The sequence below is a fragment of the Heterodontus francisci genome, chromosome 25 (genome assembly GCF_036365525.1).
Source record: "Heterodontus francisci isolate sHetFra1 chromosome 25, sHetFra1.hap1, whole genome shotgun sequence".
NCBI lineage: Eukaryota > Metazoa > Chordata > Chondrichthyes > Heterodontiformes > Heterodontidae > Heterodontus > Heterodontus francisci.
In genome coordinates this window covers 48,121,395-48,139,911 of record NC_090395.1, presented here as the reverse complement: position 1 = coordinate 48,139,911, position 18,517 = coordinate 48,121,395, and positions in this window count along the sequence as shown.

The following is an 18,517-nucleotide window of genomic DNA, read 5'->3' as shown; positions in this document are numbered from 1 at the left end:
TGTCCTAAAAACATTAAACTTTGAGAGAATAATCAAAGTGTAACTATAAAAGGAAGTGGGCATCATCTGGGGCAAGTTTATAGTCTTTCTTCTGCAAAAACTCCATTCAATCATATCAGTTTTTGGTAACCTTGCCCTACCCATTACATTTCCCAATATTTCAATGCTTCTGTTATGAGGAGAGGTTGAGAAAGTTAGGACTGGTCTCCTGGGAACTGAGAAGGTTAAGAGGTGACCTAATAACACAGCTCCTTAGGGCGATGGTGGCATAGTGGCAATGTCATTGCATTAACAATCCAGATGCCTAGACGAATGCTCTGGGTTTCAAATTCTACGGTGGCAGGCAGTGGAATTTAAAATTCAATTAATTAGGAAAATAAATCTGGAATTGAAAGATAGTAATGATGCCATGACACTATCATCAGTTATCATAAAAACCCATCTGGTTCATTAATGTCTGTTCGGGAAGAAAATAAAGGTTTCAAGATGATGAGAAAAATTATCCTCTGGTGAGTGGGTCAAATATCTGAAGGTCATGAATTCAAAATCATTGGCAAAAGACCTAGAGGGGAGATGAGGAGAATTCTTTTTATTCAGAGAGTTTACAGGATCTAGAACGTGCTATCTGAAAATTCAGTTGGGTGCTGATTCCATTAATAATTTTAAAAGGGATTTGGGCAGGTACTTGAGGATGCGGAACACAAAGGGTTACAGACAATAGTGGGGCTGTGCGGCTAAGCACGACTGCTCTTTCAAAGAACGAGCACAGGCCAATCGACCAAATGGCCTCTTTCTATGCTGCAAGTTTCTATGAGTTGATGATTCCAATGCTCGCAGTACATAGAGGGTTCTTCAGCAGTTCATAAAACAAACTGTAGGTGAAGGGAAACTTCATGTTTGTTACATTTCAACTTTAATCAGCAGCTGTTTATATTAAGTGAAAAGGCAATGCGTGCAGTTTAAATATTTAACCCATTTGGGAGTACAGTAATGAATGGATTTAAATTGAAATGTTCATTGTACATTGGTCTGTGCTTGATGATTCTTTAAGTACACAATATTCCTTGCTCCAACGGTCCTCATTTGTGTCAAAAAATCCTTATCAACAGGATCTGGCTTTTCCTGGCTTATTCTATCAAAACCCTTAATAAATTTTGAACACTTCTATCACATCTCCTCTTAAACTATGTTCTAATTAAAAATAATGGTATTGGAAAATGATTTCTGAATTGAGTCGGGATAATTGAGGGTAAATTTATCTAGTGCATTGGATAGCAAACCAAAGAGTGGTTATTACTGGTGGTGAATATGAAGTCTGTTGCATTCCTGAGTGCTGTCATCGCTCACCTTCATTACAAAAATAAAAACAAACTGACACTTGCAAAAATCTGCTGTGAAAAATTTATTTGGTTCATTTCAAAGTTTATTATTTCTAGACTGAGGGTGGTAAGTATTGTGAGTTGCATTGTAACAAAGGGTTTAAAAGATCTTTCCTCTGAATGAAACAAGCTCAGTAATGCACCAATCCAATATCCTATTTATTCTATGAACATCAATCTATGTATTAAAAACAGGGAATAAATACTTTCGAAACTGTAAGGGTTTTTTTAATGTGCTTACGCTGAAGTGATCAACATTCACACTTCTCGTACAAACTCTTGCTCATGTCACAATGATATAATATTTAGTTTAATTTGCTTGTGATACAATTTTTATTTTTATTGGTGTGAAAGTAGGATTAATGGCCACAACTATCTATTACAATGGTAATATGACAACATGGTCAAGTTAAAATGAAGTTTAAATAGTGGCAATAATTTTTTCAGTACATGAAGGCTTTGGGGATTATTGTTCACTACCAGCATATATGTTGGAAAGATCGCCATTTCCTGATCTCTGCTGGCAGTGGTTGAGGCTCTCTGTCACTAGTGCACACTGATAAATGACCCCCTTATATTCTTCATTTTCAGTGCCATGTTCAGGCATATGCATGGATTTGTCAGCAGCAAAACTGGAGATGCAAAGTGTTTGTGAAGTGCCTTCCTTGTAAACATACTGATAATTAAGCAGCTGGAGCAACAACACATGTTCCACTGGAAGAGTGCTTAAAGACCAAGGAGAATGATTTGGATTTGTTCCAAGAGTTGAGTATGCCTTGAAATATGGGCTTCCCAAGTTAATCTTCCAATATTAAGTTTATTTTTCATTGCATTCTCACCAGTCGCTGCATCATACACTCCCAGGTAAGTTATAGCACATGTCAGATCATGTAATACCGTACACAGTTTTCTATGCATTGCATGCATGTGTTTGAGTATACCTCATAAGATTGTTGTCTGCTGTTTTGATGTGACTTTTCCATTTGTTACATTCTGTTCTCTTATTGAGCTCCTGCTGAGTGCCCAACAAGTGCCATATACTGATAATGTGTTGTGCCTATTGCAAGCCCTGTGCTTCAAACATTCGTGGCCCAGGCTATTTATGTGCCTCAGTATACTTCTAGTTGTGGCCTGCACTCTGACAGAGTCTTACTCTGGGATTGCTTATTTTGCAAATTTCTGGCTGCTTCCCTCTCCCAGTTTAGCATCATCTGTGAATTGGATAGTTTGCATTACAATTCTTAATTCAAGATGTTCACGTATATTAGCAATAATAGGGAATTTAGCACCAATCCCTGGGGCATTCAGATTACTACTTTCCTCTAACAAGTACATGCTGCTTTCCTTTAGTCAGTTCCTTATCCGGACAAAGGTTTCATTTTGAATTCCCATTTCTTTCAGTTTTAGTAACAGCGTTTTATGTGGCGATTTATCAAAGGATATTTAGAAACTTAAATCATATGGTTTTTCACCGTTCAGTCAGGGTGTTGCTTCTTGAAAAAGGCCAAGGAGGCTAATCAGACAGGATTTCCCAAGAACAAGCATTTAATTTCCCTTTTGTGACCAACAACGAGCTACCCAAATGGCTATCAAGATTCTAAAAGAACATACACGAAACTTCTTGCAATAGCTCAGTGAGTAAACACACTATTATGTGGTACTAAGTTATACAGGCCTGAAAGGTTCCAGGTCAAATCCATGCTTTCTGTTAAGGTATCCAATCTTAGGCTAGATACATTGGGATTTGGGGGGAGTGAGGGAGGTGACAGGGACTTTAATAGTTGACCAGGCTCCCTGTGTGCATGATTGCTGGGTGAGCAGTGGATTGGCTGTGATGAACAGCCTGATGACTCTCACTGTGTAGGCTCTAACTTAATGAATGGCTGTTTCCATGATGCTGCAGAGGACCTGCTGTCCATAAGTCCCGTCATCATTGAAACCTTCAGGAGAAAAAGTGTGAGGGGAAAAACTCAGAGTCAGAAGTAGATGCGGTAGAAAAAGTTCACATGAATGCATCTTTCCTAACCCAACATGACAATCATTAAACAGATGACAGTGTTGGAATGCTTTGACAGATCTATTTTCTCTGAGTATTTTGTAGTCTATGCACTCATCACAGAATTTGTGGCTGTTTATTCTCAGGAGAGTGATATGAAAGAGATTGAAGCAAAGGAAATCAAAAGGAGCTGAATGAGAGAATTCAATTGAAAAACAAGCAGAGAGAAAGAAAAATACAAGACTGAGAAGAGAAAACACAAATTTTAAATACATTTTATCCCATATGTGTGGTTTCCATTTTGCTGCATTCAAACTTGTGTTTATCCAGCAGAGAGCCGAGCATGAAATCTAAGAAAAATCAAAGGTTACAGGAACAGCCTAATCATGAAAGGGAAGACTTGGGAGTGAGTAAACATTTCTCGGTAATTTTAGTATTCAGTCTTCTGTGTGAATGCATTTTCACAATTATTATTTGCTCTTCTAAAAAGTATTCAAGGATTAAAGTTTCCGCTTCCACGTGCAAAAAAAACTGGCAACTGCTTGCAGAAGCATTCGTGACCCATATAGAGCAAAAGAATTGTCCACACATCCCAAATCTGCAGGCTGATAAGTGACAAAGTTAGTCTATTTTTTCCTCTCTGCAGTTGGTATTTGCTTGTAAGCATTTTGATATTCGAACTGCCACACATTGAAGCACATTCCCACTGGATGCATTCTTAAATGTAGGATACAGGATTATGTTTAATTCAGAAGTGGCAAGAGGATCTTGAAATACAGAGTCTATAAACTGCAGGCATATAATATTACCAGAATGATATTTAATAATACTCTTTCAAAGTTTCAGTTAAGACAGAATTTGATTTTAGTGACAAATCAAAATACTGCGACTACTGGAAATCTGAAATGAAAAAAGAACGGGGTGATTTAACAGCCAAAAACTCTCAGGTTTGGGTTGAGTGTAGTATTCAACTTGACCCCAACCCATCTCCAGTCCACCCACTTCTGGTTTTAATGGAGGCAGAATGGGGGTGAGCATTTAACCAACCCACTCCCGGGAGGCAGGTTGGCAATTTAAATATTATAAAGCTGTGTGGCTCATTTTAAATTTAACCCTGGCTGGCTGAGTTTTCTGGGGAACAGGATCCGGTGGCTGATGGGAGGCGAGGAAGTCTGGATCAAGGAGTTAGTGACTTTCCTCTTACATAATGGATCTAGTTTACCTTCTTCACCAACTCCCTGTGATCAAACATACCCCCCCACCCCCCCACTCTTCCAATCTGCTCCTGATTCTTCTGATCTCCCCCAACCCCAGTCTCCAATCTTCCATCTGGCCTCCGATCTCCCCTGACACCAACCTCTGATCTTCCTTCGAGCATTTGATCTATCCCCTACTCCAGAACCCAATCTTTCCTCTGACCTCTGACCTTGCCCTTGGCCTTCGAACTCCCCTATGCTCCAGACTTCGATCTTTCCTCTGGCAGCCGATCTGCCTTCTGGTCACTGATCTCCCCACTGCCCAAGCCTCCAATCTTTACTCTGGACTCCGAGCTCTCCCCCTGCTTCAGGTCCACTCTTTCCTCTGGCTTCCCATCTGCCTTCAATCTCTCCCCCTGCTCCAGACTCCAATCCTTCTGGACTCCGATCTAGCCCCGCTGGCCTTTCCGATCTCTCATTCACTCCTCCCCAGCAGCGGCCTGGTGCTGAAGGCCTACCCACATCAGCTTCTCAATCTAACTGGCTGTGACCAGGGGTAATGGAGATAAAATGTCAAATTCAGCAGAACCTGCGGGAAAGCCATTCTTCTGGGTTTCCCGACATCAAAGCACCATTCCCTCCAACTCCCTCCCACTTCTGAAAATGTTGGAAATATTCAGCAGGCCAGGAAGTATCTGTGGAGAGAGAAACTGAGTTAACGGGCGAAATTTAATGTTAGCAGCGCAGGTCTCAGTGGCAGACCCGGAAGCTGATGGCATTGCTATTTGGGGCAGAAACAGACGGTCGAATGCAATTACATGGCGGCCAGCCAATTAGCAAGCCTGGCCAATCAAGTGCCGGGGACAGGCAGCAAGGTGCCAATCCCAGCGTAAGCTGATGGGAGGGCAGTGCTGGCAACAGGATCTCAAACCCAAGGCTAAAATCATGGTTTACTGGGCAGCAGTGATCCCTGTGCTCCTATACACTTAAGAGATTTGAACAACTACTGCAGGCACCTCAAAACACTGAAGAAGTATCACCAGAGGCGCCTCCGCAAGATCCTCCAAATCCAGTGGCAAGAAAGGCGGTCCAAAAGCAGTGTGCTCTCCCCAGCCAACCTGCCCAGCATTGGGGCTAATCACCCCAAACCAGTTCTGCTGCGCGGGACATGTTATTCACATGCCTGACACCTGACTCTTAACGCTGTTCTACTCAGAACTTGGTCGCGGCAGAAGACTCCCAGAAGGACAGCAGAAATACTTTAGAGATGTCCTCAAAACATCACTGAAGAGATCAAACATCCCCTTTGAACTGTGGGAGTCCCTGGCTCGAGACTGTCCTCGATGGAGAAAACTTATTCATGAAGGCATTCTACACCTCAAGGGACTTCAAGGGACATGTGGAGGTGGTGGAGCCATTGAAGGAGTGCACAAACCTCCAAACTACCAGCCCCTCATGTGGCAGATTCTGCAGATCACGCATTGGACTTATCAGCCTTCTCAGAACCCATCGAACCAGAATGGAAGCAAGTCATCCTTGATCCTGAGGGACTGCCTAAGAAGAAGAGGTGCTGGCACCATTTTTAAACAGCAGCTAGACCTGACTGCAGAGCTCATATCCCTCCCAGATCGCCCTGGGAGCTGCTGAGAGGTCCGACCTTGTGGCCCCGGAAGAGCTTTCCAACTTGTGCTGGCCTGGCACAGCTTTCCTCAACTGTGCTGCCCTCCTGAGTGACTGCCCCTCAGCTCCTCTGAGCAGCCCTGCTGAGTGACTGCCCCTCAGCTCCTCCGACAACCCCACTGAGTGATTGCGATTGCCTCCTGTCCCCTTTCCACAAAAATTTCCACTCCAATGAAAGGCAGCTGCTCAACGGCTGACCTTTTCCTCGGAACATGAGGCCTCGCCTGAATGTCACCACCTTTGAGTGGTCGGGGATCTGACAGCCCATGATCCCCATGCGCCACACCTTTAATTCACAAGGTAGCATTAAATTTAATTCAATTGAATGTAAATAAGACTTAAGTACCTCTTTAACGATAATAATTAGCTTCCCGCTGCTTCTCCGCAGCATCGCCACCTCGCTGCCTCCCTGCCACCATTATAATACAGCCCAGACTTCCTGGCATTGGGCTTCCAAAACAGCATCTCCTGTGCAATTCTACTGCAACCCCTCCAGTTTCATTTCTGCTCCATTAGCCGTCATTAGATTCCATCCAATGTTTCAGATTGTTAGATGGTGATTGGTGAAAAGGAAGTGGTATCAGTTAGGACACAGGCAGCAGAGCTTTGGATGACACCAAGAGTTTATGGAGGATAGAACGCGGGAGGCAGGACAGGAGTGTATCCGAGTAGCCAAGACGAGAGGTAACAAAAGCATGGAAGAGATTTCCAGCAGAAGATGAGCTGAGGCCAGACACGGGGTTGGATGTTGTTAAGGAGGTGGAAATAGGCGGCTTTAGTGATTGGTGGATATGTGGCCAGAGGCTCATCTCAGGGTCAAATATGGCACCAAGATAGTGAACAGTTTGGTTCAGCCTCAGACAGTTGATAGGGAGAGGGATGGAATCAGTGGCTAGGGAACGGAGTTTGTCGGAGACTGAAGACAATGGCTTTGGTCTTCCCAACATATAATTGGAGGAAGTTTCTTCTTATCCACTACTGGATGTCGAACAAGCAGACTAGCAAGTTAGAAATAGTGGAGCGATTGAGAGAAATGGTAGAGAAGTTGAGCAATGGAGGGACTAAAGAGAGGTGTTGGAGAGGTAGAGCTGGGTGTCGTCAAGTGTCCATGTGGAAACTAATGCTATGTTATTGGATGATGTCGTCAAGGGACAGCATGTAGATGAGAAATAGGAGGAAGTCAAGGATAGATCCTCGGGGAACATAAGAGGTCACGGTGCGGGAGTGGGAAGCAAGCCATTGCAGATGTGTCTCTGGCTACTATTAGATAGGTAAGAATGGAATCAGGTGAATGCAGACCTACCCACTGGACGATGGTGGAGAGGAGGACAGTCCTAATCCAAGTGACAAATGATATCCTCTATGACTGTGATCATGATGCATTTTCATCCTAGTCCTTCTCCACTTCTGTACAGCCTTTCACATGATTAACCACATCATCCTCCTCTGCCTTTCCTCAGTTATCCAGCTCAGTTAATTTGCCTCACTTGGTTCCACTTTTATCAATTCCTGGCCAGAGCATCTACAACAATAGTTTCTTTTCCTATCCCCAGCACCGCTATTTCTGGAGTCCAAAGAGTCTATTCTTGGACCCTAACTCTTCCTCACCCACTTCTTCCCCTTGATGACATCATCCCGACAACATGGGGTTAGTTTCCACATGTACACTGATGATACTCGGCTCTACCTCTCCACCACCTCTCTTTAATCCCTCCATTGCTTCTGTTCTGTCAGACTGCTCGTCTGACATCCAGCCTTGGGTAGTTGCAATTTGCTCCAGTTAAATATTGAGGAAACCAAAATCATCGTCTTTGGCCCCTGCCACAATCAATACCCTTGCCATTGATTCCATGACACTCCCCAGCCATTGTGTTAGGCTGAAACAGACTGTTCACAATCTCTATTCAACTCAGAACTGAGCTTCCGACCCCATATCCTTTCCATCACAAAGACCACTATTTCTGTAGTATTGCCAGCTCTACCCATTTTATTTTTGCAAGGTAGACATCCCCAAGTTATTTAGTCTCTGTTTATACTTCAGGCACACAAATCAATTTAGCTACATCTACTATACCCTCTCCAAAATCATGCGCCATTATGGTGAAAAAGTGAGGATGTCTCCACTATCGTGAAAGACCAAAATTATATACAATGCTGCAGGTGAACTAAGCAAGTGCCCTGTGCAAAATTATTGTCTCTGGGATTTATGATCTTTGCCTATTTAGCAATGATTATTTGTTTGAAAAGTGTTATGTAAAATATATTTACTTTTGTGACTGGTAAAATAAATTAAAATTAAAAGCTTTGTTGCAGTTCCCATGTTATCTTTGCATTGGGAAGAGCACATTGTGGTTGTGCTTTGTCAATAATTTCAATGTAAAGCAGTATGAAAATAAGCACTTACATTTATGTACCCTTGAGTCTGGTCCTTCTCTTGGCTTAAAATAGACACGTCATTTGCTATTTTTTGTTTTTATTGTACCAGTGGTAACAAGGCAGTGGATTGGCCTGTATCCAATAATTTGAAATAGCAAAGGAATGAACTATTGAGCTGCAGAAAAATTGTCCAAATATAGGCATTTCTGTGATACTATTTTTTTTCTTTTAAGCTCTGTGTGATGTTCTGGAATTAAGTTACCAAAATGAGTGTTGTGGTGAAAAGACTACAAAGAAATCTGAAGTTAGTTCATTTCTGGAAAATGAAATGTTTATCTGACAAAGAAATGATATGGTGAAAACAACCCCAAAGCATTGGCATAAACATGTCTTTTTAACAGTCTGTTATTACTTTTCAATTTTCATCAGTTACACCGTTCACAAAGCATACAATTCCCTCCAGGCAGGGCGGTGAGATGATCTGGACTGTGGCCATCATCTGTGTTACTCTATATTAGGTTAGTAGGAGGCAGAATTTAAGGGAAGTTGTTCTTTGTTAAGCTTTCCCTTTGCAGGGTTAGTGTATGCCACGTCAAGATTTATTTAACAGTCACATTAACATCGGTCAGAACTTATTCAATCGAGGTTGACAAGTTGGAGTTACAAATGGTTCTAGAATTCAACCACCCGACCTAGTTGATGTTCAGGCAGACATAACACTACTGTTTCTAGGCTGCCTCCATTTCTTATCTTTAAGAAGTGAATGGTGCTAATGTTGCCTTAACTAACATAGTAGAAATAGTTGAGTTACACTACATTTTACAAGTGTATGGATGGTGTATATGTGTGATGCATGACCTAATGTTGGTTTCACAGAACTAGTATCCTTTGTGTGAGATCTTTTTGTAGAATTAATGTATGCATCATGCATGTGTGCATCAATGCTATTTACAATCATCTTTATTAGTATTATATATTTTTAATTAAATTTAAAGAAATAACAAGTGAAGGTGAAACAATTTCGTTCACCTCCTGTGGCCAGATGATCATTATATCAAAAAAGCAAAATACAGTGGATGCTGGAAATCGGAAATAAAACTGAAAGTGCTGGAAATACTCAGCAGGTCTGGCAGCATCAGTGGAGAGAGAAACAGAGTAAATGTTTTAGGTCTGTGACAATTCATCAGAACTGGCAAAGGTTAGAAATTGGTAATAGTCTTTAAGCAAGAGAAAAGGGGGAGGGAGAAGAAGAACAAAAGGGAAGGCGTGTGACAGGGCAGAGGGCAGGAGAGATTAAGTGATAAAGATGTCACAGAACAAAGGCAAAGGGAGTAGGAATAGTTATATGAAAAGACAAAGCATTAGTCCAGAGAGAGTGTTAATGGCAGAATAACGAACAGTTCTGTCCAAAAGCAAAAACCTGTAAATCAAGTTTAAGACAGGCCCACGGTTAAAAAATAAAATAAAATAAAAAAGGTAGTCCTGCTCTTAAATTGTTGAACTCAACATTCAATCCAGAAGGCTGTAGAGTGCCTTAATTAGAAGAGAAAGTGCTGTTCCTCGAGCTTGCATTGAGGTTCACAGGAACACGGTGGCAAACCAAGGACAGAAATGTTGGACTGAGAGCACGGTAGTGAATTAAAATGACAACCAACCGGAAGCTCGGGGTCATATTTTTGGACTGAGTGAAGATATTACGCAGAGCGGTCACTCAGTCTGCATTTAGTCTCCCCAATGTAGAGGCGACTGCATTGTGAGTAGCAAATACAGTATACTAAATTGAAAGAAGTAGAAGTAACTTACTGCTTCAGCTGGAAGGAGTGTTTGGGGCCTTGGATGGTGAGGAGAAAGGAAGTAAAAGGGGCAGGTAGTACACCTCCTGTGATTGCATGGGAAGGTGCCGTGGGAAGGGGATTAGGTGTCAGGGGGTGATGAAGGAGTGGACCAGGGTGTAGCGGAGGGAATGATCCCTTTGGAATGCTGACAGGGAAGAGGAGAGGAAGATGTGTTTGGGGGACATCACACCGGAGGTGGCGGAAATGGCGGAGGATGATTCTTTGGATGTGAAGGCTGGTGAAGTGGAAAGTGAGGACAAAGGGAACCCTGTCGTGGTTCTGGGAGAAAGGGGAAGGGGTGAGGACAGAAGTGCGGGAAATGAGTCGGACAAGCTTGAGGACCCTGTCAACCACAGTGGGGGAGGGGGGGAATCCACTGATGAGGAAAAAGGAAGACATATCAGAAGCGCTTTTGTGGAAGGGAGAAAAATCATAACAGATGCATTGGAGATAAATAAACTAGGAGAATGGAATTGAGTTCTTACAGGGTGCAGGGTGTGAGGAAGTTTAGTCGAGGTAACTGTGGGAGTTGGTGGGCTTTTAATGAATATTGGTGTTACAACTGAGGTGGGAGGAGTGCACTGTCTTTTCTAGTTCCACTTCTGCACAGGTCACAACATATATTTAAATGTTTACCAGGTTACTGATATGGTCCATCAGATACTCTACTGTTTATCGCAGAATAAAATACACCAACCAGGTTTGTTTAATAAACAACAAAATTATCAATTTATTATAAAACAAGACTTATCCAGTAACAAAGCAAAGCATTAACACACAGATTGAAAAATGAAACTTCTCTTTTTAAATGCACCCCCACACATACACACACTGGGAAAAGAAAAATAAAGAAATTTTCTCTTCAGAGCTCTTGGCATGTTCGGGTCTTGGCATGCGTGTCTGCCCATTGCTTCATGGTTGTTTGGGAAACTTTAAGGTGTTCTGAGCCATTTTTCAGGCTCTCGTGAACCATTACCAGAATATGGATACATAATCTAACACAGAAGATTCGTCCCTCTGGTTCTAAAAACTTTTTTTTGATTGGTTTTAGTTTAGCTGTAGAGGACCTCTTATCTCATGTCCATAAACTAACTCAAAAAGACTAAAACCAGTAGACTCATTAGGTGAATCCCTAGTGGCAAACAAAAGAGGTTCTAGCCCTTTATCCCTATGATGGGAATATTCATGACAGTATGCCCTGATCATCGTTTTGAGGGTCCGATGGTACCTATCTAAAGCCCCTTGTGTCTGTGGGTGGTATGCTGAGGACATTAACTGTGCTATACCCAAATTACCCATAACTTCTTGAAAAATTTTAGACATAAAATTGGAACTTTGATCTGACTGAATCTCAATTGGTAATCCATTTCAAGTGAAGAACTGAGTTCACTTCTCTACCACTACCTTAGGAGAAATTGTTCTCCAGGGAATAGCCTCTAGGAACTGAGTAGCCATATCCATGATAGTGAGTATATATTGATGTCCTGCTTTTGTTTTCGGTAAAGGTCCTACACAATCTACCAACACACTACTAAATGGTTCCCCAAAAACTGTTATGGTTTTATGGCAGGTTGCATTTGCCCACAATCTGGCATGTATGGCACGTTTTACAGAACTGCACCACGGCCTTGGAAAGACCTGGCCAGCAAAAATGTCGACCTATACGTGATTGGGTCTTCTGGATCCCCACATGTCCCGCCATAGGAATTTCATGGGTTATCCTTAATATTTCCTGACGAAACTTCGGCGGTACCACTTTCACCACCACTAGGCACAAGTCAGGAGTGTGATGGAATATTCTCCACTTGCCAGGATTAGTGCAGCTCCAACAATACTCAAGAAGCTCGACACCATCCAGGACAATGCAGCCCACTTGATTGGGCTACCATCTTAAAAATTCACTCTCTCCACCACTGATGCCCAGTGGCAGCAGTGTGTACCATCTACAAGATGCACTGCAGCAACTTCCAAACCCGACCTCTACCACCTAGAAGGACAAGGGCAGCAAATGCATAGGAACACCACCACCTGCAAGTTCCCCTCCAAGTCACACACCACCCTGACTTGGAACTATATCGCCATTCCTTCACTGTCGCTGGGTTAAAATCCCAGAACTCCCTTCCTAACAGCACTGTGGGTGTACCTACCTCCCATGGACTGCAGTTCGAGAAGGCAGCTCTCCACCACCTTCTCAAGGGCAATTAGGGATGGGCAATAAATGCTGGCCTAGCCAACGATGCCCACATCCCTGGAATGAATAACAAAAAAAGAAAAAATCTGGTGAACCACAGTTCATACTTTGTCTGCAGGTCTGTGAGAAGGTCTCCACTTTCTCATTAGAATCCCATTTTTAATATAGTAGTCTTCCGGAACTCCCTGTGCCTTAGCTTCCATTAGAGCCGCTTGTGCCACTTTATGTAACTCTGGATCGGCTTGCTGAGCCTTGATCAGAGAAGACTTATTAAACATTTCCTTTGGATTATCCAAATCCCCAAAGAAAGTTTCAGATATTCGACTATCTGTGGTGCCAATTTTATTTCCGACAATGGACCTTGTTTAGCCATTGCTCGGGTTAGTACACATGAAGGAAAAATTCCTAGAACCATTTCCTGCAACTGTTCTGTCTCTTTGACTTCACTTGGTCTTTTCATGTCCATGTCTACCTTTGCTCCGACCAAATTATTCCCCCAGGAGTAGGTCAACTCTGTCTACAGGTAAACTATGGACAACTCCAACATTTACCATTCCAGACATTAGGTCAAACTCCAGGTGCACCCAATACAAAGGTACAGGTAGATACTGCCCGCCGATACCATTGACTAAAATCTTGGCATTCAGTGCGCTCTCTGATGGAAAAGTTATGCATTTCCCCAGCAATTGAGTTTGGGTGGCTCCTGTATCCCTAAGTATTACTTTGGGTTTACCTGCCTCACTTGAGGGATAAGGAGTTACTTTTCCTTTTGACAAGAGTCCCCTGTAACTCTTAGGTATCTTATTCATGTCCCCTGCACTCACAGTGGTGTTTTTACTTGGCCTTACAGCTACAGTCAGAACTACAGCTTGATTGGTCGTACTTTCGGTCAGGGCCCCTTTCTCTCCATTGGCCTTGTGTACCCCAATGAGTCTCATGGGTTTCCCCACAACTTCCAGCATTCTCCATGAGGTGTCCCACCGAAAGGCAATGATAACACTTAGGCTTGTGGACCTCACTTGCACCCTCAGCATCTTCCTTTCTGGCCTGAAGAGATCCCGGGACATTCCCAGCAGTCCCTTCTTGTCTCTGGCTGCTTGCCTTCCCTTCACCCTCCCACCTTCTATCCTTCTCAGGTTTTTGGGGGTGACAGACAAAGGGTTTTGGCTTGTAAACAAGCTCGTAATCATCAGCGATCTCAGCTGCCTGTCTGGTTGTTGAAACCTTCTGGTTCTCTACATGGATTCTTACTCATGAAGGGAGTGAATTTTTAAATTCTTCCAGGAGAAGTATTCCCTACAGTTCTCATATGTGGTCTCTACTTTTAGTGCCTGCATCCAACGATCAAAATTAATTTGGCTTACTCTCTCAAATTCCATATAAGTCTGCCCAGGACATCTCTGAAGGTTCCAAAATATTTGCCGGCGAGCTTCAGGGACTAACTCATGAGCAGTGAAAATAGCCTTTTTTTGCCTTCTCATAATCTGCAGAAGCCTCCTCAGAAAGCATAGCATAAATTTCATGAGCTCTGCCCATCAACCTGCTTTGCACGAGCACTGTTCAGCTTTCCTTCAGCCACTTCATCTATCATTTCAAAAGAAATGAAATATGCCGCTACGTCCCTTTCCTCAAACTTTGGGAAGGCTTGCATAAATTTAAACAGCTTTCCACTGGGTCCTGGGCTGGAGTCAAATCTCTCCTCACCAAAATTTTCCCTGGAGTCAAGGCCACTCTTTTGTCTTAGTTCCAGCTTTTTAAACTCGAATTCCCTTCCTTCTCTTTCCTGCCTCTCTGCTTGCTCTCTTTGAAATCGTAGTTCAAGTTTTTTTTATTGTCAATTCTCTTTCTTATTCAAGGTCAAGTTTTTGTTTCCAATTACAACTGAATCCTAGCTAATTCAACTGAACTACCATCAAACTACTATCAAAAGCAAAATACTGCGGATGCTGGAAATCTGAAATAAAAACAAGAAATGCTGGAAACACTCAGCAGGTCTGGCAGCATCTGTGGAGAGAGAAGCAGAGTTAACGTTTCAGGTCAGTGACCCTTTTCTACTTCCAATTGCAAATGCTGTGCTATTACTTCAATTTTGTCTGCTTTCTTAACTCCTGGTTTTAACTCTAACCCTAATTTTGCTGCCAATGCTATTAGCCTAACCTTATTTAAGTTTCTCAAATCACTCAGAGATACATCCTCCTTCTCCAGAAAGGTCATAGCAACTGACAAATCCATTCCAGTAATGTAAACTTTACTCTAATGTACAAGAGACCTGGTTTTCCTTTTCCCTTTGCAATTATTGTTAGCACACTTACAATTGCACATCATTAGCTTTGGATTGTCCCGCACAGATCCCCCAATTATATGTTACGACCGCAGTGGGAGTAGTGCACTGTCTTTTCTAGTTCCACTTCTCCACAGGACACAACATATATTTAAATGTACCGATACGGTCAATTGTATACTCTACTCTTTATTCTAGAATAAATACACCAACCAGGTTTCTTTAATAAACAACAAAATTATCAGTTTATTATAAAACAAGACTTATCCAGTAATGAAGCAAAGCATTGATCGAAATATGCAAGTGCCCTTTGTAAATACCACCCCCCCACCCCACCGCACGCACACACACTCACACACACTGGTTAAAAAAAAAAGCATTTTTCTCTGCAGAGCTTTTTTACAAAAAAAAAGGCAAAAAAGGAATACTTTGGATAAATACTTGCTAATCCTTGAAGGGAAAAAGAGGATATGGAAGGATGTCAGTTGTCCCTTTTGGTCTGGTGTCTGGGTATATGGAGACGGGTATCTGGGATCTTTTCAGAAGCTGTTCGTTCTCGAGATGTCGAGAAATAGTCTGGTAGGTTTTCAGGAGAAATGTGGCATCAGGGATTTCAGTTATCACACTCTGGATTCACAGGAGTTCTTCAAAGAGGTAGAGAAAGAGGAGCTGACACACTGGATTTCTCCAGGTCTCTTCGAGAGGTGCAAGAAAGATGAGCTGGAAGTTTTCTTTTTAGCAGGCTTCCAAAATCAACTACTTTTCAACAGTGTCCACACCCCAACTGAACCAAAACAATATCTCAGAAGCCAAACTAACTCCTGACCTTCATAAATCTTGACATGTCACTTCTCTGTAAACATCTCCTCCAAGTCACCAAGGTTTCTGTTGTTTACTTATCTTAAGGATTTGATATCTAGTAAAGGTTGTTTTCAAACACAACATCTCAAGTGTACTTTGAGTGAACTTTCAACAACACAACAAAGCATCTATGAAATCTTCAGCCTTCCAAAATGAATCCATTTTCACAATTTAAAAATGAGTCCTCAAAAGAAATTTCACAAAAGATGGAGGAACTTCCATAACAGTGGACCACCTATCCCCATTAATGGAGACAGAAGGAAAGAGAATTGTTGGAGATGGACCATGTAAAGGTGAGAGAAGGATGGAAATTGGAAGCAAAGTTGATGACATTTTCCAGCTTGGGGCAGGAGCAGGAAACAACACCGATAAGATCATCAATATATTAGTAAAACAGTTGGAGAAGGAGGCCTGAGTAGGCCTGGAACAAGGAATGTTCAACATACCCCACAAAAAGACAGGCATAATTGGGACCCATGCTTGTACTCATAGCAACACCTTTTATTGGGAGGGCCCTTTTATTTAGAGGCTACAAAGGGATATAGATAGATTAAGTGAATGGACAACAATCTGGCAAATGGAGTATAATGTGGGAAAATGCATACTTGTCCATTTTGGCAGGAAGAATAAAAAAGAAGCATATTATCTAAATGGTAAGAGATTGCAGAGCTCTGAGATGCAGAGGGATCTGGGTGTCCTAGTGCATGAATCACAAAAGGTTAGTATGCAGCTACAGCAAGTAATTAGGAAAGCTAATAGAATGTTATCGTTTATTGGGAGGGGAATTGAATACAAAAGTAGGGAGGTTATGCTTCAGTTATACAGGGCATTGGCGATACCACGTATGGAGTATTGTGTACAGTATTGGTCTTATTTAAGGAAGGATGTAAATGTGTTGGACACAGTTCAGAGAAGATTTACTAGACTAATACCTGGAACTGGCAGGTTGTCTTATGAGAAAAGGTTGGACAGACTAGGCTTGTATCCACTGAAGTTTAGAACAGTAAGAGGCAACTTGATTGAAACATATAAGATTCTGAGGGGTCTTGACAGGGTGGATGTGGAAAGGATTTTCCTCTTGTGGGAGAATCTAGAATTGGGGGTCACTGTTTAAAAATAAGGGATTGTCCATTTAAGACAGAGATGAGGAGAATTTTTTTTCTCTCAGAGGGTTGTGAGTCTTTGGAACTCTCTTTGTCAAAAGGCAGTGGACGCAGAGTCTTTAAATATTTTTAAGGCAGAGGTAGATAGATCCTTGATAAGCAAGGGAGTGAAAGGTTATCGGGGGTAGGCGGGAATGTGGAGTTGAGGTTACAATCAGACCAGCCAAAATCTTGTTTAATGGCAAAGCAGGCTCGAGGAGCCAAGTGGCTTACTCCTGATCCTAATTCATATGGTCGTATGTTCATATGTTAAGAAGTGAGTGGAGTTGAAAGAGAAGCTATTCAAAGTGAGAACAAGTTCAGCCAGGCAGAGGAGTGTGATGGTGGATGGGGACTGGTTGGGCCTCTGTTCAAAGAAGAAGCGCAGAGCCCACAGACAGTCCTGGTGGGGGATGGAGGTATAGAGAGATTGGACGTCCATAGTGAAGAGGAGGTGGTTAGGGCCAGGAAACTGGAAATTGTCAAAATGACGTAGGGCGTCAGAAGAGTAGGTGATCATTATATCACATATGCCAATGCCAAAGTTTGCTTTAGGTGATCTATTATCAAAAAAAAGGAAATGAATTGATATATTCACTATACTGGCAGTTCTTAAATAGTTTTGCATTAGTAGCAGATACTTTACATAATCAAAGAATTTTACAGTTCAGAGAGGCCATTCAACCCTTCACTCCTGTGTTGGCTTTCTGAAAGAGCTATCCATTTAGTTCTAGTTCTATGTTCTTTCTCCATGCTCTTAAATTTTCTTTTTCAGATATTTATCTAATTTCCTTTTAAAAGCCCTTCTTGGAGGTGATGGTGTAGCCATGCTTGTTGCTCTTGTCCTTTTAAGTGGTGGAGGTTGTGGTTCGGGAGGTGCTGCTGAAGAAGCCTTGATGCAGTGCATCCTGTAGAGGGTACACCCGACAGCCGCAGTACACCAATAGTTATGACAGTGCAAGATTAAGCCAGTGAATGGGGGCCAAACAAATGAACTACTTCATCCTAGATGGTGTTGAGGTTCTTAAGTGTTATTAGAGCTGTATACAGCCAAGTAAAACATATTTCATGACATCCCTGACTTGTGTCTTGTATGTGGTAGAGAGGCTTTAGGGAGTCAGGAGTTGATCCACTCACCACAGAACAGCTATCCTCTGACCTGCGCTAGTAGCCACGGCATTTATGTGGCTGGTCCAGATCAGTTTCTGGTCAATGTTGACTACTAGGATGTTCATGGTTGGGTCTTGGCAATGGTATGCCATTGAATGGCAAGGGGATGTGGTTAAACCCTCTCTTGTTGGAGATCATCAGTACCTGATACTTGTGTGGTGCGAATGTTACTAGATGTTTCCCAGATCTTGACATGGATTGCTTTCTTATCTAAGGAATTGAGAATGGAGCTGAACATTGTGGAATCATCAGTGAACAACCCCACCTCTGACCTTATGATGTAGGGGAAATTATTGATGTTACAGCTAAAGATAGTTGGACCTAGGACTCTGACCTGAAGAACTTCTGTAGCAATGTCCTTAGACTGAGATGATTAGCCTCCAATGACCACAGCCATCTTCTATTGTGTA